This window comes from Frieseomelitta varia, unplaced genomic scaffold, assembly GCF_011392965.1.
Source record: "Frieseomelitta varia isolate USP_RPSP 00005682 unplaced genomic scaffold, Fvar_1.2 scaffold_576, whole genome shotgun sequence".
Classification (NCBI taxonomy): Eukaryota; Metazoa; Arthropoda; class Insecta; order Hymenoptera; family Apidae; genus Frieseomelitta; species Frieseomelitta varia.
This window is the reverse complement of record NW_025110341.1, coordinates 157,738-183,559: the sequence shown is the minus strand read 5'-3', so window position 1 is coordinate 183,559 and position 25,822 is coordinate 157,738. Positions and strand designations below refer to the sequence as shown.

Sequence of the window (25,822 nt, the reverse complement as noted above, 5' to 3'; positions counted from 1 at the left end):
TAAAAGCAAGACACACGGTTTCTGAACCTCCGAAATAGAATATCTCGTTTTCTAAAAATAAGATAAAAATTCCTCCGCCTCGAATTTTATCCTTCGCCACGTTCGTTCGCGTAACGCAGCGAACGCGTAATTTTCTCCGGGCGACACGAACGGTGAAACAACCGGTCAGTGAAACATCCACCTCCGGTTTTCGAGCTTTTCACCCGTGAAATTAATCTTAAACGCACGAGGGGGGATCAGCGTCAAAATGTCAGGCCCGAAACCAGAACGCGACCCACGCTCTTTTCCGCTCTGGCAGGCTCCAACTTTCGGCATTCCTTGCATAGTTCCGTCCTCGTGTCTCTCCCGTTGCACTGCCATGGCAACTATGACGAATACCATGACTACGACGACTAACCAACACGGCCGGCACGAAGAGAGAGACGTAATGACGTTATCGCCGCGCACCAGCCAATCCTGAAGTCACGGCCGATTCAAGGGTGGTTCGACATCCATCCCTCCGTTCGAATTCTATCGGGGAACGTTATAGTTTGCACGCGAGGCGCCGCGACGCGCGACAAACCACCCTTGACTCGGGTACACCTACGGGTATTTATGTATACTGAGCGCACGTCACCGACTGATTCTCTGACGCGCGTTACACCTCGCGCGAGATGTTTAGAAAGCAGCGAACGTGCTCTGAAATAAAATACGAGTCAGTACGTATCTGAAGCATTGGTACACATTCGGAAAGATATCGGAGCATGATTTAACGTGGATATATCTTTCCTGCGTACTTGGGATGTATGAATGCTTGCCTCATATCACAATGGTGATGTGAATTTTAATTTTGTTTGACGGTGTGTACTCTGCTGCAGGGGGATGTTAGCAACGCGGTCAAGAAGTTATTGATTTTATCTGTATGCGAGGTGCAAAGATTGAGTTGATCATTAATTTCTACGTAAGAGTTTGAAATTGAAATTGAAAGTAATAGGAATAAATTAGAAGTGAAAGAGAGATTCGGAAATTTATTCTCAGACGTTGCACGTTTTTGACGTTATTCCATTAATCGACTCGGACGAATATTTCATACAGGGTGATATTGAGTATCCGCTAATTTAATACGATCAAAAATTTATTATGGAAAAACTTTTATATAAATCTTATAATTAAAATTATAAGGTATTTATTGCAGATTTATGTAAAACTCAGACAGCATGAATAATCATTTGAAACACATAATATGTCAAAGACAGTCATTCTGAATATTGAAGGTTTTGATATAATGAGTCCCTTTAAATTCTTCTCCTCTCCCTACGAATTTCTATTATACTTCACAAGCTTGAAATAAAGCATAATAGTTGGCTCTCGTCACAGCGTTAATAAAATACTCATAAAAAAAATTCTACGAACGTTCGAATACTTTCACCAAGGACCGATATTTACTTCACCATGGGCATAAAAATTTCGCTTCACCGAGCATTAAAAAAAAAAAAAAAAAAAAAGAAAAAAAGAAAAGAAATGCCTCTCGTACAACAGTGTATTTTGAATTTTAATTAACAACGCTTCCAGCAGGCTTGAATTCCATCGTACAATAGAATACGAAAGCCATACGTTATGATGAATGGAACGGTTTCGTGCTTTCGCAAGGTTGAAAAAGAAGACCGGTATTATTGAAATACACACGCCCCCTCATACTCTCTTTGTTCCTGTGTTCACGCGCGTGCCGGCCAATCGAGTCAACCGCGTTGCATTGTGTTTCGGCCGTGATGATCGCGTCAATCACGGTGAAGCTGCTTTTTAGCATTTCTTTGTCACGTCGTCGATAATCCATTTTGTCCGGCGCACCGTCAGCTCTATCTCAGGCGATATGCCGCGAGAGCGTACGTTGCACCTGCAACTGCGATTTTGCGAACGGTATAATAACGTTATCTCCGCGCTGCAGCCAATCTCGAAGCACCCTGCAGTGGCGCGAGTAAGTACTTTCCAGACTCGAGGCAGGTGCATTGTTCTCAGGTTGTTCGATGCAACGAATTCAACGTAAACCGGTTCATTGTTAACCTATCTTCTGCTCGTAATTTTAGAGGTATCGCTGGAAATGTTGCTCCGTGGAGGAACAAATTTTTAATTCAGCATAGTATTATATATAATTATACATAGCGATACAATTTTAACATAGTAATAATACAATTATATATAATACTGTATAATTTTGAAAATACTATATAAAACTATGTACTATATAATTTTAAAATACTATATAATGCTATATACTATGTGATTTTAAAAATACTGTATAATACTATATACTATATTTTAAAATACTATATAATACTATGTACTATATAATTTTAAAAATACTGTATAGTACTATATACTATACAATTTTAAAATACTATATAATACTATGTACTATATAATTTTAAAAATACTATATAATACTGTATACTATATAATTTTATAGATAATACATAATACTCTATACTATATAATTTTAAAAATACTTTATAGTATAACTATATGTATAGTATAATATGTATAGTATTATAAAAATACTATATAGTATTTTTAAAATTATATAGTATATAGTAATATATATAATTTTTAAAAAATTAACTCGATTCATTATCCAGAGTAATCGAATGTTTCATTTTTTCTTTTTCTATTATTACAAGTAAAATTTGAGAGAAAGCTTTTCTATTAAGCCTTTTCTTCTTCAATAATAAATAATAAAAGTATATCTCAAAAAGACATAGAGAAAAGACAAAAAGAAATCTTTCTCATTCTCACCAAAAAAAAATTTTCTCATTAACATACAAATTTCATCATTAAGTTATAATTTTATTCCTTTCTTCCTTTGCGTTTCTCTATCTATTATTTGTCTATGTGTGTCTATCATTTATCTTTCTGCTTCTCTATCTGTCATTTATCATCGATCTATCTCCCTATTGATCTGTCTCCTGATTTCCTATCATTATGACGCCATAATTCTGTTCTTCGATCTAACTATCCGAAATGCTAATTCAACCAGAGCATCCTGATCCCAAACCTACCCGAGCATTAGATTTCATGCAGAATCAGAGTAGGCAATTATGGAATAGTTAATTTCCCAAATTAAGGACATACGCAACGTCCCTAGGTTACACAGGTGCAGCCACTAACAAATCCTCATTGGTGTGCTTACAACCCTGCCATTAAGCACAACTCCCTCAAGACAGTTCTCAGAGTGTAATACAAGATTTACGAGGTAAAATTGCCGACAGGACCAAGATCGGAATCAAAGCCAAAATCCCAAACCATCTTCTGTTCGAAAGATTGAAGTCTTTTGTCCCAGAAAATAAATAGCATCTCTATAAAATCATCTTAAAAGAGTTTCTTCATCGAGCTCTAATTCACATTAAAACTGTAGTTACTATCAGTTAAAGCGAATGTCCTATTCTAACGGAATTGGAATTTTAATTTAGAATTTAATTGTCATATTAACTAACCTATTAAACTTCGCGAGACTTCATTTGCTCACTCTTTTCAATCAATTAATATTATTAAATTCACGAATAGGAAATCCTAAAGGCTTTTCTGAGCAATTGCCCACGTTTCTATAATTTCTATAGATTCTATAGATTCTATGATTTCACGAAACTGTATATAATAAATGATTACTTGGTCCTTAATGGATTGATTAAATCCAATTTAATATCTTAAATCGCGTATCGTCTAGTACCACCATCGTATGATTGCGAAAAAATTTGATACCACGAACTGAAAATGAGAAATATTTCTACGAGAAATCAGAGTCCTTCTACACAACAGATTACTCAAATTACACTGTCATTCGTCAGAATGACAGTTCGTCGTGATACCGCAATCACAGTCTAATTCAACAACGCGTAATCCACCAAAGGTATATCTTCCATCGACTAAGCGACAGTCGCCGCAGTCGATCAAACTTGATCCCGTGCTTAAAGTATTTAACCTACGAACGATCGAGGCTATCGAAGCAAGATCTCCCCCCCCCTCCCCCCTCCCCCTCCCGCCAGGACTGATTTAATAATACGTTGGAACGCGTATACGTGTATATACATACATACGTACGCGATATCTCTGGGTCGGGGAGAGGAGGAGGGGGCTTTATCGCTGACCAATCGACGCGGTGTACCCCGTGCTCCGCATAACTTGAACCAACTCCACGAAGGAACGTTAATTACCAGGGCAACGTTAATTTAGCCACGCCGACGATGCGCTACAGCCACGTACTACATTATAGAGACGCGGGTGGTACGCGCGGTCATCGTGACGATAATAATTACGATAATAATAGGAATGGTAATTACGTTATCTGTTGAGTGCAATCACCTATGACCCCGCCATCGATCCCACCCTCCTTCTCCTATCGTTTCTTCTCTTCGATCCTGTCCGTTTTTTCGCAAGCTTGTTACACAAGTTGGCTTTTCACCCTCGGTCGGTGAGAAACGTTGTGTTCGTTTCCATTTTGCAAAAACCTACGAAACGGGGTTATTTTAATCACGTCATTGTCCAGTTCGGACAAAACCGAGAACAGTGTGGAACGATATCCCGGCATGCACTCATTGTTAGTCTGTATGCATATTTCATGAATTTTCAAACTCGATTTTCTCAGGGATAAAGCTCTGGACAAAATAAATTTTGTGCCAAATTTTTTATTTTCTCCTTTTTTCATAGAGAGTCGTCTCCGACCTCGTTGTGTTATTACGTATATTATCAATTCGTGTAAGTCTCGATTTTCTGGAATCTTGAACGAGAAAATTTTATTTTCTCTCTCTCTCCCTCTGACTTGTATTGTCAAATCTCTACACAACTGTATCACTATTTACGAAACATTTTGCGTATTAATAATAAATAACAAATAACATTACATTATTAAGGATGTGCGAGAACTCTAAAATATCGGGAACCCGATGATCGGGACGAGTCGGGAAGAGATCGAGTCGGGTCGGATTCCCGAAAATTTCGAGATTCTCGAAGGAATCGGGTTTCCCGAAAAAAGTCGAGATTCGCGAAAATTTCGAGAATCCAGCTACCGTTTCTCGAACTACTCTACAATGCTATATAGCAGCCTACAAATTATTTAAATACACAGTTTAATTTCTTCTGCCAGTGAAGTTATTGGAAACACGGATTATAAGAATCGTGTGACCTGATGTAAACGAACGTGTGACTGCGTGTTTAGTACTTGGACATTATGTACGCTGTCAAGCAGTATCGCTGAGAAACTCGGGAAGTTCAGACGTATATTTCAAAATTTGTGTAAATTTAATACAGATTAAAAATCTTTCAAAAAAATGTCGAGTGACAGTGAGAGTAAAATTCTGGTAGGAGGAAGTAGTGCAGAAGATATCGTGTAAAGGAAGAAGATAAAGAGAAGCTCTGTTTGGGAACATTTTCAGGAAAAAGATGATACAAAGGCGGAACGCATACATTGTTTATTACGCCATTTGAAGCATACGCATCCGAACGTAAGTACATGTACCAGAAAAGAAACTGAATCGATATAAAATTTGTCGCATGTACAAAATGGCTACGCGAAAGATTGTTGAACCAAAAGATATAACAAAAGGAATTGCTCGAATGATGGTTCTAGATCTGCGACCTTTCGATATAGTTGAAGGCGTGGGCTTTCACGAATTATTTATTCTTATTACCAACCCTTTCCCGAATCCCAACTCTTTCGGGAATCCCGATTCTTTCGAGAATCCCGATAAATTCGAGAATCTTAAAACTTTCTGGTAGCGGTCCCGATCCCGAAGAAATTTCGTGTTCCAGATCCGACCCGATATTTCGGCTTCTCGCACACCTCTATATATTATTTTGCAAATATAAAAAATATAATACGCTCAGTTCTTAACATATCGTGTCGTACGTACGATTCTCAACGCTCTAATCACCATGAAAAACTGAATCTCTTCCATTCTCTGCGGAGAACCAAACGAATCGCGCGTCCGCTGCCTGAGGATTAAAGCAGCGACCGCAATCGCGGTTAGAACGTCGACGCCGAGCTTCGCATGACGTGATACAGCCAATTTCGAAAGATCTCGATCGAGGACCGAGGCTTCGCACGATCGAGTTCCTCGTGATTACCATCAAGCCACGTTCGTTGTCCAATTTCGTCTGTCGTTTCGTACCAAGGGACGCGAGAGAGTGAGGCATGCCACGTTAAACGTTCGGTTATATATATATATGCGTTACGTGTACGTGTATATACACACCATTATATATAATATACATACACGGACGTATATTCGACAACCTCCTACGGCTTTTCTGGTACGGTGTATACCTAGACGTGAACCGTACGTACATATGGCCAAGCATATAAGCGTCGTATTACCCAGTTGTCGATAAATTTAAACCCCCGGGAGAGCAGTTTTCAAGGGTAGGATAGTAGGTGCACCGAAGGGTTGCAGGTTCGAACACTAGGCTAACTAAAATAACAGGGAAGCCTAAATAGCCGGTTACGATTCTTCCGAGATTTATGACGCGCGGTTTTCGTGGTGAATGAGAGAGATGTGATGTTTGCGAGAAATAGACGTCGATTTGTTTTGATTTTAAGAAATTTCTGTCTTGAGGTTGATCGTTACTACGAAGCAGATACTTGACACTAAAATTGAGAGAGACTTTTAGAAAATTGATCGATTGCCCTTCTGAACAGGATTGCATCTCGCGTTCTTTCATCTTGAATTTGGATGAAAGTTACTGTGCGCCAAGAAATATAACTTGAAATATCATGGAACTGAGCGATTCGTGTACATATTTTTTTAACGTTCCGCATAGGATTAGTAGATTTTAAAAATCCTGGACTATTTGATGAAGTCTCTGGTGCGTTATACGATCAGTTTTTAAGCCAAATCTTTGGAAGATGTTTCAGAAAGAATAAAAGTTCGCTTTGAAAAATTCACGAGCACAATTTCGCTCAGAACATAACCCCAGGTTACTTGTAGGAGGTTAATATCGGCCATCCAATAAGTAACACGGTCATTGATTTTTTCGTGTACATACTAGGTAAAAATAAAAATTTTCATCCTTTTTAAACTCTAACTTTATCTCTTTCCTATCAAATTGTGTTTCGAACTTTTATGAAACTCCTGCATATTTGAAGCTTCACTTCCAGAAAGATCGCAATATTTACAACATGATCTGATACTATGAACGCCGTACAATTGTTCCTTCTTTCTCCAAAAATTTAAATACGATCGAATTAATGAACGAATCGAAGTTCAAACACGAACAGAATCTCGTCGGTAGGATTGACTAATTATCTTCAGGTTGGTTCATGTAGTTGTCTATAATTTGTTCCAGATTCAATATTCAAGTTAGCTTTAGATACACGCGACTAAATTAAGCCGATAGTGTGCGCGATCATACGCGGAGAGCTCGTAGTTTCGAATGAAATGATGAAGCTATACGGGATGGTGGATGGCGCGGAGGAATTCCACTTTTGAAAGCAACGGCCAGATAAAGAATGGCCAGATGGTTACTACCTACGGTGGTGCACCGAAAGCTTTATTTCGTTGCTGCTCCATTCGCGCGAGATTTCTATTTCTACGAAATGGCGGCAATATTTCAGACCGTCAGGGAAGCGTCACGCCAAAGGACTAATGATAACACATATTCTGCCGTTGACAGGAAGGAATGAATATCTCAGACGTGTTTTTACCTAATTTACGACCATATTTATGTTTCTGCAAAATAATAAGTAAGAGTAGCAAATGACAAATTTTTATAAATTTTTATAAATTCGCGAGGAATTGAAAGTTGGAAAAATGCACAATATTACACGCAGAATTAAAAATATTCAGAGTACAGTATTTGCTAAAAATAATAAATATTACATATAATTAATAGAATAATTAATAGAATATAATTAATAACATATAATTAATAGAATAATATAGAAATAATATAATTAACATATAATAAATAGAATAAATTTCTATTTAGATTCCATTTCTTCAGATATATTAATATAGATAAAAGTTTCAAAATGCACAGAAATAATGAAATTATTTCGCTCGGGCATAAACTTTTACTGCATTTGTATTTTATACTTTCTTTAATGTTTCTTTAATGTTACGATAATACCTACCAACGATAGACGCATTCATTTTCTATACACGATGCACTAAAATACTCTAGGCAAGGAAATCATTATTGATATTAGAAAATTTATCAATAGTAGTATCATTTCTTCAACTTTGAACGATTCGTCTATTTTTACAACACGAATTTCGAAATTTCAATTTAACGAGAATGCTAATTAATTAATCTGTGAATATTTTTGCATGTTATATAGTGTATGTTTTTCAAATTTTTGCATAAAAATCCGCCATCTTTTGGTTGCAAGAGATTAAAGTATTGGCGATTTCTCATCAAACGCACCAAGATAGAACCATCGTACCATATTCCTTCCAATACGCGAATCGCACGCGAGCTAATGGTTTATCAGAATTTAATAGAAATACGACGTCAATGAAATCTGGTAAAGTTCACAGCGTACACAGTTACACTGTCACAATATGCGAAGCCACACATCATGTATTATTATATATTCCACTCTTCTGATAACAACGAAACCATTAAGCTTTGTGAAATCGATAGCATTTCGCACTTTTGTCAAGAAATAACGCTAATTACGATCAAATGAAATTCAGTGTAACGCTGAGAGACATAACGATCGCGTCACGAGGAATCACAGTGATGCGAAAAATTGGAAGGATCGGAGGGATTTTCATGTGAGAGAACGAAACGCGAGCTCAATGATTCTATTAAACATGGAGTAGATACAGATTCACAGCACGTGTACACGTGTTATTATTACTCGTGAAAATTATATTGATGCACGTAGGTGTAGATTTCGCGCGTATAATTTCTATCAACGTCCATTTGATTAACGTATGAACGCTATTATGCTATTCGCGGCACAAATTTCGTCGTTAAATTGTTCATCAATAATTGGCGAAATATATTTGGTGGGAACAGAAAGACTTGCGATTAATTGACAGCTACATTATAACTCGATGAAACAAAGAAGGGATATCGATACTGATATCAGAGCGGTCGAAATGACAAATTTTTCACACAAATTGTATAAATTTTACTGAATGGTGTTTAATAACCCTTCGTAAAACACGTGAATTTTATTTTATTATTATTTTATTTATTTTATTATTATTTTATTTAGGAGGAGTTTAGAATCTCTTTTATTCAAATCGCTAGCTTTCGAACGTCTTAATATCCAAATATTATATTACCAGAACTGTAAAATTGTCAAGCATTCAATTTGGATTGATATAATATTTTCGATTACTGAGATAAAAGAGGCTCACTATACTACATTTCTGACACTTTCGTTTCTTTGGTACGAATCGTCGATAGTTCCGGTATTAATAAATGATATCGCGCACGAAAGAGAACTGTTGTAAGATATTACAAGATACGAGAGTAACGAGAAGTTACGAGAAAACTATAAAAAATACAAAGAGGGAAAACACGGGTGTACCTTGCCGATAATAAAACTTTTTTAATAACGCAAGAGAAATACACAGAGCGCGGAGATTCATTATTTCTTGGATTTTTTTTCCCCGCCCCACTTTCTCTCGAATTTATTTAACAGCCGCTCGGATTAATTATCCGTGAGATTTAACGAGCCATTGTTACACCTGACATCCCGAAGAAGATCGAACGAACGTAAAGTAACACGTGTCATCCGGCAACGATAACATTTTACGATACTGGAGAATAAGTTTTCCCTCGCCGATGGGAAGTACTTTTGCACGCTTTGCACGCCTTTATCCGGTTTCCTCGGGCTTATCAGATGGAGCACGCGCCGCAAGACTATCCCGTACTGTAATAACGCCGCGCCGACGTGAATGCACGTCTGCAAGACAAACCGATTGCTACCGGGGGATTTATATATTTCAACGCGACGCTCCAGCTACTTAGGAAATCGCATGAGAAACAGATCGGGATGCTGTCTCTGCTAGATATCCAATTTGCGTCTTTTCACAACTGCGAACTGTGTTCTTGGATTTGGAAAATTAGAAAGTTGCGGTTAGAAATGTTGGAACGATGTTTTAAAAAAGAATCGAACGAAACTGAGAAATTGGAAATGATTAAGTTCACGATCAGAGTGTTAGATTTTTTTAGTATTTAAGAACTGAGTTCGTGAAATTGAGAAATCAGAAAGAGAAGAGAAAGCGACTCTGCGTTTATGATTGAAGCGCAAGGCACGCGGTTAATATCGAAAAAAGATTGGATTTTGCAGAATTTTGACGAAGTTAGAGGACGCTGAACCTCGATATTCGAGGAACTGGATTTTTCAAAATTTCAGTGAACTTTGCGAGCATAAATATTTGAAATACCTTTCTTTGAACTTTCGTAGAAAGTTCAAAGGTCAGGGGAAGAGCGACGAAGAAAAATTATAAGAGAAAAGTTTCGCGAAAAAGTTCTGTTCCTCGTAATTTGATATTTCAATCCCGGAAGGGCGAAGTTTGATCAAATTATCTCGGGGAGGAATGTAAACGAGCAATTTCCCCTCGATTTTTCGCGCGCGTGGGCAAACGCGAAGAGCAGCTGCGATCGCCAACGTTTCGAAAACAATTAGCACCGACTTCCTTCTGATCGTTCAACGACAATTAATCTCGCGGCGAAATAGCCACTTCATTTAGCTGGAGTTTGCCGGGGAAAAGTGCCCGCCGCGTTCAAGAACTCCCGTGGAGCGTAATGCCGCGGTGAAAGCCGCGAGTATAATTAATGCGTACGCGGAAAAACACCGACGGCAAGAGGAGAATAACCAGCAAGAACCAACTTTAAATTTCTATCCATAGAATTCTTTTTTCTTCGTCTTCTTCTTCTTCGTTCTTCCTCTCTCACTCTTGCGTACTTAGACTGAGTGGTCCATTTAAGCGAGGCTACCTAAATATATTTTCAACTTGTGATGATGCAAAAAAATATTTTTTGCCTAACACGAATGGCATCCAAAAGGTCGATAACTAAAAGGTGAGAGTATTTTCTTCAAAATCATTTCTTTGAAGAACTTTTTAAGATCATTGATTTTTTTTTTTTTTCATGTAACTATATGCCTTTTTTTAATGTATCGTGTGGCTGGAAAAAAAATACGTCCAGATATGTAAAGAACATGACCTTGGAAATTTAAATTTTATGCAGAAATTTAACTTGGTCAGGATGAGAGACCTTGGCCAAAATACGATAATCGAGAGCTATGTTACAATAAATATAGAATAAAGAGAGATGTTTATTATTTATTACATCATCAGTGATAGCCTCTTCTAGTAGCTTGAAATCCTGATCAGTGTATCAATGACATTTGTCAGTAATTCATAATGGAATACTCAACGCAAGGGAAGATCGATACGATAATCATTTATGGTGAAAGTGACTAGTGCTTGAGTGAAGCAATCCGAGTGTGTCATGTGAATTTTTTTACCAACTACACGATACAATAAAAAAATATATGTAGCTATGTGAAAAAACATCAATGATTCTGAAATCTTTGAAAAAGATGACCTTGAAAAAAATATTCTTTCATTATTTATTTATATTGCGTATTATATTATTTATATTATTTATTTGTATATTTCAGTTACCTATGTACCAATAACCTTTCGATGCTATTCATGTTAGGCAATATCTTTTGCATCATCGCAATTCATCTTAAATCCAACTTGTGTACAAAGGCGTTTCTCTGTGTCTCCCTCATCTTGCAAAAATTACGTTTCAACGATAAAAAAAAAACCGATAAAAGTAATCAAAAAAGGGAGAGGAAAAAGAATAGAAAACACTCGTGTATTTTGTGCGGTTTTTCGCGAGATGACTGTTTACCTGGCCGTTTCTTCCCATTGCAACAGTGTTGTTGTTCCACTTCGTTAGAATTTAATACAAAACTCGATTAAACTGCTCTCTTGTTGCGCGATTTAATTAATTCTACGCCGGCGAAACAATTGTCAGATAATTGCCGGAGCGAGTTTTGAATGATTTCACCGAGAGTTTAATTCAAAACCGCCCTTTGCCCTTGTTCTACCTCCTCCTTCTTTTTCCTTTTTTCATTTTCTTCGCCGTCGCGTTTGTCTTTCGACTTTTAACGAAGATCGGATTAACTTCGATCTCCATTCCCGTTCGCTCGGTATATCTTTAATTCGCGTCTCGTCTCCTCGGTTTTTAATTGCTTTGCTAATTGCCGAGTTCACGGAACGATTGTTCCTCTCTCTCTCTCTCTCTCTCTCTCTCTCTCTCTCTCTCTTCGTAGGAAAATGTTTTTCCAAAAGATAGAAACGCTACGTTGGAAATGTCAGAGTATTATCAAGGGTCGTCGGTCAATACGGTTGACTTATTAAACTATAAGTGAACTTTCTTTCCTCATAATTAATATCGAAGTTCGATAAATTCGAGATGATTTATAAGTGGGAAGAGCGTCGCAGATAATGCAACGAGACGATAATAGAAGTTGATAGCTCGAATAATAGCAGCCCCGATAAAAATTGAATTCCGTTTTTAACTCGGTATTAATATCTATAGTTAAAGTTCGGTCATCTCGCGATAATACGCCATTGTGAAAATAAAAATTCGAGACTCGTCGGCGAGTGAACCGATCTGAATAATTCAGAACGCGTGTGGAAATTCGACGACAAGTGGCGGGCTGAGAAGCGAGAGAACTTCGTGAAAATTGTCAAAAAGTCACTCGAGAATCGTTGACGAAAAATGTCGACCGAGTTGTTGCTGGACAGTAGAAAGCAGAAGAAAGTGACACGAAGTTTTAAAGGTACAATAAAGATGATTTCCGAAATATTGTACAAGAAAGAAGCTTTAGATTTTAGATAAAGTTGTTAGTGAGTAAAAAATCACACTGATAATTAATGGGTTTAATATATATAAATTATGAAACGTATAAAGTATCTATCTCTCATTAATTCACGCTCTTTGTTCACTCTCGCTTCTCATCTAGGACATCTTTCCGATCACAATTGTTTTTCTTCTCGATGCTCGCTCCCAATTGTTCTCCCATTCGTCCTTTCTTCTACCATGAAATATACTAAACACTCAGACCATACCACACTATAATTACACTCATACTCGCCACTCTTTTCTTACAAACAATATACACTTTCACTCCACAATATATTACGATCTATGGTAACCACTATCACAAAAGTACCACTGTGAACGAATAATTTTTATTGTTGAATATTTTATTGTACAACATTTCCACGACACGTTCCCATCTGGACAAAAAGGAAAGCAGTCGCAACCGGGACACGTTGTCCTAGATATCGACGAGTCGCAAACGTCTCGCATTAAAGCGACTTATTAACGTCGGACGGTTAAAATTAGCCCGCGGGATAGCTCGAAACTTTTGCTAGAGATTTCCTTGAGACGGCGACGCCTATTCACCTCGGTACGTTCACCTGAAAAGAAGGAAGCTCAACCGAGAAACAGAGAGCAAGAAGGATTCGCTAAGTGGCGAAATCGTTCGTTAATTAAATCTTCTTCAGTTGGGTGGTCACGGGAGCTTAACGCGCGACTCCGCTCGCTCTGGCTGCGCCGCGCCGCGCCGCGACGCTGTTTTAACTTCACGCGCGATTTTAGCACCCTGCTCAAACGCTCTTACGTCAACGCGCCACGACCTGTGCCAACAGTCGGCCAACAAGCACGAAAACCAGGTCTTCCAATTAGCGAAAGCATAAAACCTCGTGTTACGAAGATTCGTTAAACGAGAGCTTACGCCTGGCGCACCCGGTCGAGTGACGTAAGCTATGACCACCTTCCTGCTACGAAAAATCGTAGTAACGTGCGGAAAATACCTACATACGAGTACGTATATCTGTCATAGCTGATGCTGGATTCAGCAACGAAAGATCGACAACTGGATAATTTTGAAAAAAGTTTGAAATGTTGCACAAATGTCGCGTATAACGTGCGCAAAATACCTACATACGAATACGTATATCTGCCATAGCTCATGCTGGATCCAGCAACGAAAGTTCGACAACTGGATAATTTTAAAAAAAGTTTGAAATGTTGCACAAATGTCGCGTATAACGTGCGCAAAATACCTACATACGAGGACATATATCTATCATAGCTGATGCTGGATTCAGCAACGAAAGATCAACAACTGGATAATTTTGAAAAAAATTTGAAATGTTGCACAAATGTCGCATATAACGGAGTTATTCTCTTGTTGAGAAAGAAATCTTGACTCTTGACAGACAAAAAAGTTTTCCTTTTTCTTTAATCTTTGGTACATAGCTGTAGAGTAAAACTTCGTTTGTATAATATAATTGTGGCTTATATAAGGAAAGTTATTTATAGTTCGCTGGTACGTTTCGGAATACATATTAATTATATTGGGAAAAGTACAAAGAAGAATCAGTTGTAATCAAAATATTCTTTCAATGGTATTTAAAAAAAAAAAAAAATTGCACGTGAAATATTTTTTCACACAATTGGGGGTATTTAAAATTATTTTACCAGCAGAACAGTGTCTGGTATGACACAAAGCATTGCAATATTATTTTTGCGTTAAATGAAGGATTATTAACGCTTCCACGTATTCCGAATGAATTAATTTCATCTGTAAAAGCGGGAAATCATGATACAAAGTATTATTATATATAATTTTGTTAAAATCGTTCGGTTGCAATCGGTTCGACTCGATGGAAACGGATTTTAACATTTCTTTAACCAAGCATCGATAATCCCTTTTGTTCATTAGGTGAATGTGCCCGTGGAAATATCATACGTTCGTATATTCCCATTCGCACAACTGTGAATCCACGAACGTTGTAATAACGTTATCTCCATACAGCAGACAATCTCGAAGCCTCGGCAATGGCACGAGTTCTTTCGCTGCTCGACGCAGGTGTATTGTTCTCAGGTAGTTTTGTGTAACTGGCTGAACGAGAACCGTTCGCTGTTATCCTATTTTATCCTTTTAATTCGTACAGAAAATTGTTACACCCTCCGTCGAACGTTTTGCGTGACCGGTTCACGTATGCTATTAGAAAAATTTTCAAAGCGAGTTTTAAAAACCAAAATATTTAGAATATTTCCGAAGCCTTAAATTGTAGAACTTTTGGAAGCTTTGATTTTTAAAATTTTTAGAATTCAATTTAGTTGAAATTTCGAGTAAATTTTTAGAGGTTTCAATATAAACAGTGATAGTTCAATATTCAATTAACTAATCATCGATGTTAATAATATATAATACAATTGTGCAATTTTCGCGATGAAACAAATGAATTCCGTAAATTTTAGAATCATCATGATCCACTTATTAATGTTAATTGATGAATCACTGTGCAATAGAATCGAGATCGCGAGTAAGGCAAATGAAACACTTTTCAGGCTGTTAAAAGGGAAAAGGAAGCACCTAAAATCTCCTTCGTTGGAAAATTATTTATTTTGTAGTTCACGAAAGCGCCAGCTAAAGCTTCAAATGGCTTCTTAAGGAGCGCCCTTAATTTCTTCCATTCTTTCCTCGACAAACGTTTGTTTCTGTATTACCGTGCCAGTATTTGCCTCGTTATTTACAATCCCCTTCTTCTCCTCGCCGAGGGAATTATTTTCCATGCAGAAGAGAAAAATATTAATCGCACGGTAACTAATAGAGGAGACAAATTGGAACGAGACTGTATCGATCCCGCGACGATTTCCTAAAATTCCAGCGTAAATAATTGTTACGATAATTGGAATTGGGGATTAATTGGAAAGCGCAGCGTAGAAAAGTCGATGAACCACGTTCTTCGAAAATATTGTTATTCGTGGCGGTACCGATGCATGAATTTCTCTTCGACTTTGATGAAGTCTCTCAAGAGTTAACCAGCTCCGAAACGATTAAATCGTTCACTGAACTTCGTCGAGTAATGACATTTTTTATTTTTTATTTTAATTTTGATATTTATCTCTGTTAAATACACAGCGGTGAGGTGTATAAGATATAGCTGCACATGATGTTCCTTAATTATTTAAACATTGAGGTACAATCTCAAACTACCTAGATACAACACTAGAACTACCAACAACTAAGGCATAAAATTTCCATCAGAGATGTTAAAATAACAGAAGATCTTTATAATGCAATTTTATTTATGTATTTTACAAAGAATCATTCAAGTCTTCAAAAATACACTGTTTTCTATCTATGAAATATCTAACAAAAATAATCAAATGATCGTTTTTAGTGTTAAAAATCCTATCAGTATCGAAAATAAGTGATCATACAATTTGTTGCAAAGATACTAGATGAAAAATAGAAGGATCAGAAATTTGAATATTTAGACGTGACAAGGTGTAAAAACAGTTTTCGGCGAAACAGCGAATAATCTTTGCAAACAAGATAAATCACTTCATATACAAGCTGTTTAACAAAAACATCGACGCACCATTGGGACTCCAGTTTGACAAAATCCTGTGCACGGATTGGGATTGAAAACGATCAGCATCCATCGAGTAACGAAAAGAAAGAAAGAGCGGACGTAGGAAGAAAGAAAAAAGAAAAAGAAAAAAAAATCAATTCAATATCACGGAACATCCCCGCAATTCTTATCAACTCGTAAGAATCTATTGCGGTTCCGCTGAACGGAACAACAATAAAGTGTTATTCCAATGAAGAGGGACCATTCATCCGCGAAACAAAAGCAACTATGGAATTGTTACTTTGCCGACGCGAGATTTCTCGCAACGTGAAACCGAGCGGGCTCGATCAACCGTATCATCGTAATGCGACGAAACACAATTAATTCAGAATTTATTCACCTTTGATGAAAGGTGAAGAAGCGTGATGAAAGAAAAGATCGAAAGAGAGAGAGAGAAAACGACTGACTCCTCGCCACTATTGTTTCGAGTCATTCCTTTCATCATGCTCGTTACAGGCTCTCTAACGCTACAGTAATAATTAACTGTTTGATTAGCAGAAGAGGCAAACGACCGTAGAGGAGTGTTGGAGGGAGATTGGAGGAATAGACATATAAGGAGACACGCAGGAGGAAGGAATAGAAGAAACAGAAAACGAAACAGCAAAACAAAACCAAAGAAAAGGCAATATTAGAAACCAGTAGAAGATAGTTCTTTTCTTTCCATTTTTTATTTTTAGTTCCTACTGCAAGATTTATAAGGGCACCAAAGTGTATAAGGGTAGATTATATGACTACAAGATTATACGATAGAGCACAAGACATTAGTTCCATAAGATGTAGACATTAAGAATTAGTTATAGAGTTGATTAGTTATAGAGTTATAGAGTTATAGAGTTATAGAGTTATAGAGTTGTAGAGTTACAGAGTTAGAGAGTTACAGAGTTAGAGAGTTACAGAGTTAGAGAGTTACAGAGTTAGAGAGTTACAGAGTTAGAGAGTTACAGAGTTACAGAGTTAGAGAGTCACAGAGTTACAGAGTTACAAAGTTACAGAGTTACAGAGTTACAGAGTTACAGAGTTACAGAGTTACAGAGTTACAGAGTTAGAGAGTTAGAGAGTTAGAGAGTTACAGAGTTAGAGAGTTACAGAGTTACAGAGTTACAGAGTTACAGAGTTACAGAGTTAGAGAGTTACAGAGTTAGAGAGTTAGAGAGTTACAGAGTTACAAAGTTATAGAGTTATAGAGTTATAGAGAAAGATGTAAAGAAATACACACTGTAAACCGGAAGCCATCCTAAGCCGCCTAAGCAAGGATTATAATAAATAAATAAATAATAACTGACTGTTTGAATAACGAGAGAAAGAAGAGAAAAAAGGAACGCAGGAATGGATTTATCCGGCGCGCAGGTTAAAACGATCACCGACCGAGACCGAGAGAGATTCTTTGACCGTTGGAGATCACTTGAACATTAATCTCGCAGCTCAAAGGAATGCAGCCAAAATTTAATCACTTCTCTGGAAGGCAGAATCTCTTGAAAAAGTGGAGAAAACTGAAAGTAGACACAAGAGGCCCCGCGATGGCTTCATTTTAACCGGACTGAACCGGTTGCTTGTCCACTTTAATTTTTAGAAAGAAGTACACGCTCGTGGATGTTGGAGGGATCGTAGAAATTCAAAAAAGAATTGGCTCGTTTGGCTTATTTCCAAGAATCTTTAAATTTCAGTCGGCTCGTTCATTTCTTTCGAAAATTTATTACATTCGCAATATGATTAGATATTACAAGCATGTGAATATGTAATCTGTTGCGTGAGATACTCGAACGAAACTGAGACAAGAAACCGGAAGAACAAAGTTGAAAATTTGTACTTGCCGCGTGTTTATCGCGGGAGAAGTTTTGAAACGATCCGAATCGATTTACCAAGTTTTGAAACGATCCTTCGAACTATGCTTAACTCAAACGCAAAGCACATTGAGTAAACGTAATTTTTACGCAGTACACAGCAGATGTTTACCATTGGATCGTGCCACCACCGGTAAAGATTAGTCACAGTCTATTGACGCGAGTAATTCGCAAAGCCCCCGCAACCGAGATAACAGAGAAACATAAAAACTAAAAGAAGTCGAACGGAAGGGAAGTTGGAAGAGCGGCGAAGCACTTTCTCGAGCCGAGTAAAAGTTTTTCCAAATTTAATCAACTCAAAGCTAACTGGGAAACACTTCTCATGAAAAATTCAATGACTTGTTCGGGAACTACGTCAACGGATAGCGTCGTGTGCAGTTGCAAAGGAAATATTTTTTCACCGGGTGGCAGAAATGAAATTGGCCACCGCGGTTGAACACGGCTGATGAATAAATAGCAGCGTTTTGTATTTATTGCACGCGAACCATGAATACGAGATCGTGAATACTTGAGTGGAATATTATGGAAAATTGTTTAGACAACTCGGCGTTACGCGAAAAATTCCATTAAAATTAAACGCTTCGTACGTGTACAGTCAGATTTAAATTTCGACCAGATTTCCTGAATTTTCCTGTTTGATTTGTAGGAATATTTTTAATGATGACTGATAGCAAACGTCTGCCAGATATTTTGCATCTGACGCAAACTTTTGATAGACAGAAATATCAATGACTGTTCACGTCAACATCAATCAGCTTATTATCCTTCAGTATCTTTTTCAATTAGTTTCCACAATTTTCTACTTGACGTTTCGAACGAACGCAAACTACTGATTGACTGATAGTCTAAGTCAATCATCATATTATTTTATACGAGTTCCAACGCACTCAACTTTCTTTCCGAAATATCAAACAATAATTTTCCTTGGAACGGTAAAAGATTTACAAACAAAACAAAAAGATTAATCGCAAAAGCAAACTCTTGATATTTTAATCTTGAAAACATTCAGCGAAATATCGTCGAGCTATCAGCGCAATACCGAACGTGAGAATCAGAGAGACTGCCGTATGGTACGATTAATAAATTCTCCCTCGGCTACGACCACGGTTTTTACACACCGAGAGAGAGCCTGTTGGAAACGAAAAAAAAAAAAAAGAAAAAAAAGAAAATTTCAACGCCGTGGCGCACGATCGTGACCACGATGCGGTCGTAAATACCATTTGAATATCCCTGTTTAATCGCTCGCGGGCAACTTGTTTGATTGAATGACAAAACGCGTCTAATCCGGTGGAATGACGAATTGCGACAACAATGTGACTGCAGCCGGAAAAAGGATGCAACAAAACGAACGTGTAATAATGAAAGCACGCAAAACATCACGTCCGTTGCCGGACTTCCGCGAGTGCGAGTATCTGGCAGAGTTATAACTACCCGCGACGATTTAAATACATCTATTTCTGAACGTACGTATCCGTGGAAAACGACCACGTTTAAGTATGTCCGATCGGACAGACGTAGAAAATATTTCGTTTTTATTCCGTAAGGCAGAATTTTGAAAATCCTCGGGTAAGGGGGGGGAAGGGCTGGAAAGCGACCGAAATATTTCGTATTAAAACTGCCTGGTGAAAGTTAATTTAATAAATAAGTATTCCGAAATAAAATGTTCCGGAAAAAAAAGGAACTTGGAGATGAAAATTTCGCTGAAAGCGCAGCTACTGTGTTTGATGAAAGTTAATTTAATCAGAGCCAGTCACGAAATTATTCGTACGCTCGAAAAATTGTCGACATTTTCAATTGTCGCAACTTCACGGAGGAAAGTCCTACAGCAATCTCCACTCAGTCTCGTTTTAAAATCTATGGTTAATAATAATCCTGAGTTAACGTCTTTCAAAGCAGTTTCTTTTCGTCATACAAAAACGCAAATTCAAACGTTCCCATGAACTTCGAAGTATTCACTCTTTCATAGCTAAATTCATCGTCGTTCTGAAGATTGAAATCTCCTTTCTACTGCGAGATCTCCTCTTGAAATTTACATTTTACTGGAGTAGTATTATGATTAGTCAAGAAAACGATAGAAATGAAGCGTCAACAATTTTTCATCGAGCATGTGAAGAACTTGTCACTGACTGACTGCATATTAAAAAAAGTATGAAAATGATCACATTTGTTCCTGGAATTACCTTTGAATTTCAAGTACTGTTTCGGTAAAAAAAAAAAAGAAAAGTATAACAATTAAAGAAAATTCATGCCCGTGGACGATTATCACGAACGATTTTCAACAAAGAGCGATCACGAATTAAGAAAGATTGGGAAAGAAATTGAAAAAGTCAGAAAAATGTAAAATGGTGAGTGTAACACATTTTGCCGTATCTGCTGGCGGATGCGTACAAAACCATTTATCTTGCCTATGAGAACAGCATGGAACTGCAACAGCGATCCAGATTACCGTGGCTAATAAATTCCCTGTTTCCCTAGAACAGGCTGCCACTAGAATTTCAGTCGATGGACTGCAAAAATCGATGAAACTGCAAAGGGACAAAGGAAGGAAAATCTCGAAGGAAAAATTAGCTTGGTTGGACTTTGTCACTGTCGCTGGATTACGATAAATTACATTGGTAGTTTCTGATGTTACATCGTTCTGGAGAAGCAACGCAATGCGTAATAATTTCTGGGTATAAAGTAGCCCTGCAATTTCAAAGGAATAATTCGCGCATCTGTAAACGCTGATTTGTCACTTTTTACGCTCATTTACCACGTTTACGATGAAACCAGCTTCAGCGAGATAATGGTTTATGGAAAGTAAAAACTATTCGTTCTGAGAAATCTCTAACGTTTCGCGAGAAAGCTGGAAGATACCGACGACATCTTGGACGATTTAAAAATTTTATTAACCCATTAAGGACCCCATAAGAACGATAATTTACCGCGAATATTGTGCTTCAAGTTTGTAAAGTTAATATTTATGTCAAGGAGCAAGCAGTGATTCACATTCCCTTTCATTAAGTTTTATAAAATTGTAAAATCCAAAGCAGAAGACGTGATAAGGAAATATTTATTATTACATTACCTAATTTATTGTCTCAATATTAAATAACAGACTCTGATAACGTAGACTACAAATGAAGTCTTAAATACACTTTTATAGTTAATCCTTAATGGGTTAAATATAATAAAGGATGAAAATTCGAGTTCAAGTTAATTTTCCCAGATTTCGATATTTCAGAGAAGATAATTGTTTTGTTTTTTTTTTTATTTTTTAATTGGGAAAAGATTGTAACACGGTGGATCGATACCGGTGGTAGAAAAAAATGATGCCTCCAAATTGCCAGGAACAATAAATCATACCGCGATTGTATCGTTCGGTGGTCGGCACACGAGTGGATTGGAAAAAAACGTATGGGAGAGCAGAGAATCACGGCGAAATGTTGTGCAAATTTCAGCGTGGCATGGCTACCGGCCGTCGGCGAATAATCATATTGTACATATGCGCACTTCACGGTATTCCGTCTGCGAGGGATTGTCACGCGTGACTTACCCGCGCGCGATCTTTTCGCGGTACAAAAAATTAACTCGTTTCCCCGTGTAAAAATAATCTCGTTACGTATAAAGATCCTAAGAAGATTATAACACAATGACCTGAATATTTTACTCTCAGAGAGAAAGAGAGAGAGAAGAGGCGACAATTTCCCTCAAGAAAACTTAGCAGCACTTTGTAAAACTCCGTCTGAAATTTGAAACAATGCCACTGTAAAGAGAAAAAAGATTACAGAGAAGGAACGTGATAAGTGATATTTTCCATGAACACTGACTCCAATTTCAAACTGTCTTGTTATGAATTATTATGTTTTCAAAATTATCCTCTCTTCGAAATTTTAAAGATATTTTTCGTTTGAACGACAGATTATTTTTAGCAAAAATTCATCGACTCATCAGCTATTTAAAAAAAAAAAATTTGCATGTTTAAAGATCTCTCATTTAATCACAAAGCTGACATTAAAATTCGAAAATCAACAAAAATATGACATTTTTTTCTTTTTTTTTGAGTAAAAATAAACAGAACATAGCTGTTCTGAGGCTTTCTCTGTTAATATTAATTAGAATTCTATTCAGGGTAGCACAGAGTGCATCTGAAGAGGGACATTTTCAAGAGAATTGTTTAACCTTGATCGATATTCCGACCGAGGACAACGTAAGAGCAAACAGTTTGAAAATTTCATTACATGCTCGTTATTCGGGTAAACGATCCCTCTGACGTCTAGCGTGTACACGGTCAATTTTCCGCATATTTTTAAACAACGTGTATTATAAATGCACACCTATGTATTACACTTACACACCCACGCGTGAGGAAAGACCAGAAAATTATCGTCCGGGGGTGGACACCTGCAAGTAAATTGTAAACTGTAAATTACAGTTTCCAATTTCACGTGCGCGCAAATACGTGCAGTAAATAAATCTGGATCTCAATCCGTGTAATTTATAATACATCACGCGTTCACGTGAACATTATTATATTCATTGCAAAATATCAAATTTATTTCAAGACTGGAAATCTACTACTATCTATCATAAAATGCACATGTAATTGAAAAATTTCAAATGATAAAGAACGTCCTAATATTTTCAGTCGAGTGCGAGGTCTCGTATCTGAATGAGAATTTTCGTTTACTTATAAGAGATGAAGGTTATCGATCAATTGCAACTATTTACCCATGCAATAAAGAAGCATATTCTTACTTTTTCCATTTATTATACTCATTTAATGAACAGGCCGATATAAACACAAATTTGATTGATATGGGCGCAACGTTGGAAACTTGCGTTTGAAAAAACAGGAATATCTTTCCCTAAGTTGACGAAATTTCTGTCACACTAAAAATTGTCTACCAAAAATGAAATTCTCTGTATTAAAAAACGTGTACTAAAACTGATACTGAAAGACGTGTGATGCTAAACGCGAATTCTTAATTCCTTAATACGCGTTTCACGAGCCTTAATACGTATTTCTCTACGCTACATGTGTATTTCAATGCACGTTCAAAACTACTGTAATGTCGCTTGAAATTGCGCGCGCGTTCAGATCGAAAGTGATGTCCTTTGAGGAGTAAAAGCATGGAAAATTTAACGATGACGTGCTGTAATGCAGGTTCGCGTAACAAGGTACGTACACACCGCGTTTCGTCCTCGTGTCCTCTCTTCCCATTTCATTCCAGCTATGAAAAGAAAAAAGAAAGGGAAAGAGCGGGCAAAGAATAAAAAGAAAAATAAAAGAAAAAGAGTATATCGACGACAGTATATACGGCGAAGAGCAAACAGCCGCGTTAGCGAGTTAAGCTCGCTCCTCTTTCGGATAAAAACGAACATTTCCCTTCTGCGAGGCATTATTCTCCGCGGACACGGACGAAAAGATACGGAAGATTTAACACGTGCTGAAGAATTGTCGGGAAAAAGCCCCGGGAATATCGCGCGGATTCTACCCGCTGAAAGAAAAAAAAAAAAGCAAAAGAAAAGAACGCGCGGAGAGACGACAAATTAGCGAGGAATGTACATACTAAAAATGAAATAAAGCGGAAGATTTAAGAGGGGCGGCGCGACTCCTTCGCGAATTCAGTCTTCTTGCTTCGTAAATTGCGCTGTATCCCACTCTCTTCATAATCTCGCGAATATTCAACCGAAGAACTCGATTTTTATATTTTCAAAATGAAAGCAAATTCGCTTCCAGCGAGGTACAGTCGCAGGCACAACATCGACATCGAAGATTCGCCGAATATAATTCTGGGAAAAACCAGGAAAATACGTCCTGACGCCGGGAAACTAAAAATAAAATAAAACGGGAAATTCAATTGGGGGGGAAAAAGAAAGCGAACTGTTCCACTCTCGGCGAAATAATCCCGCGGAAACAAAACGTGGGAGAAACTTTATTTATCTCTATTGACGAGAGACGAGAAACTAAGGTTCTAACACGAAACAGGATTCGCTTCCGCGAGGATAACGCGTTTTCCAATCAAACCACCCCGGGGCGGCCATAATTTCGAATCAAGCGTCGAATGAGAGTGATCCGACCCCTAGACACTCGTGGTGCAAGTCCACGAACCGTAGCTAATGGGCGTCGTCTGGCGAAAAATCGAGGCAGCCCCGTTCCTTTCTCTCGCAGGCAATTTTCGTTTAACGACCGGCGTTTCGAAGGATGGTCCCCCGTGGATGGCCCCCCTGTCGGCGCTGGGAACTAGCCGGAAATCAATGGTGGAGACAAACCGTTCCGTAGTGGCGAATTTGATTTTGCGAGACGATCGTCAGAGTCCGGCAACGTCTGGTTAACCGTGCCGGGCGAGACACATTCGCAGACTGACGTATAATACATACGTATGTACGTACACACACACGGCAACTAGCTGTATAGCGAACGAAACGACCGATGATGGTGAACGAGCCACGGTCCGGAACTAGTGGAGGAGGTAATCAGATTTGCGAGAGAGTGATGGGCTTGGCGCTCCATCAGCGTTTACAACATTTCTGTCTCCTTCCTTCTGTCATATAGCCACTCCTTCCTCTATTTCTCTTCCTACCTCTCTCTCGCTCTCTTTCTCGGTCTCTCTCTCGGAACGTCGATGTACGTACATGCTTGCATACGCTCTACGTATGCACACAGCGAGGAACGACAGTGACCACCTTCGTCGTTCCAGCGTCGCAGCACGTTTTACCTGGTAACCCCACCCTGTTGCTCATTTAATTACCCTGAAAGCCGAGTACGGCATCTATGCATCATCTAGATAGACGCGAGAGGAACAAGGCGAGAGGGAGGCAGAGTCTGTTCGTAGTCGGCGAACGTTAATAATGCACTTGGATCGCATCGTCGCCGTCAACATCGGCCAACCGTATGTGTCCTACGACCGAACGTCTTTTCACTGATGAATCTATTCTCGGTTTCTTTGGACGAGGGCCGTCGTAAAGGGACATTCCTCTAGAAACGTCGAGCCACGCGCTCCTTGCTTTCAACCACTATTGATCCGTTGAAATAATTCTCGCGATCGACGCTTAGCGATACGTTTAATTTTGGAGTAGCACGAAGGGTTGAATTAACAAGTTCTGCAGACATGTAGCGTATGAGGTTTTAACATAGATATTTTGCAAATTAACTTCTCTGAAGTATTTTAATACATTGCGTACAAATAACGAACACGTTCGCCAAGAAAGGTGATAGGTTAATAAAACATGAAATACAAAAATGCACCGCAACTATATACTTCGAATGGAAATACTTTCAAATGGAAGCAGCGTTTCTCGTCTAAATGGCCAATCAGTAAATAAATATTTTTTTACGAATTGTTATTTCCATTTTGGAAAAATATTTATTGAAAATGATAAATAAAATTTACCATTATTTGTGGAGAAAGATATAAATGAACATTAAGAAGAATCTTGAATCGTGAAATTCCTCAACAATTTTAGTCCTCCTCCATTAATTTTATTTTTTAAATTTCACAGACGATACTTCGCTCACAAATATTAGAATTCAATCTTCGTAGGTGCAAAAAG

The 25,822-nt window shown here is 37.8% G+C and overlaps 1 protein-coding gene and 1 long non-coding RNA gene across 4 annotated transcripts in view; one reads left to right on the top strand and one right to left on the bottom strand.

Annotated features, from left to right (window-relative positions):
* Positions 1 to 3,113, bottom strand: part of LOC122534078 — a 31,595-nt gene extending 28,482 nt beyond the window's left edge. Inside the window, exon 1 of the long non-coding RNA XR_006307828.1 lies at positions 3,102 to 3,113. This is a non-coding gene — a long non-coding RNA (uncharacterized LOC122534078). The remainder of the gene's footprint in view (positions 1 to 3,101) is intronic.
* The window catches only part of LOC122534076, an 82,659-nt gene that overhangs the window by 10,274 nt on the left and 46,563 nt on the right, over positions 1 to 25,822 (top strand). The gene's annotated exons all lie outside the window — the stretch shown is intronic.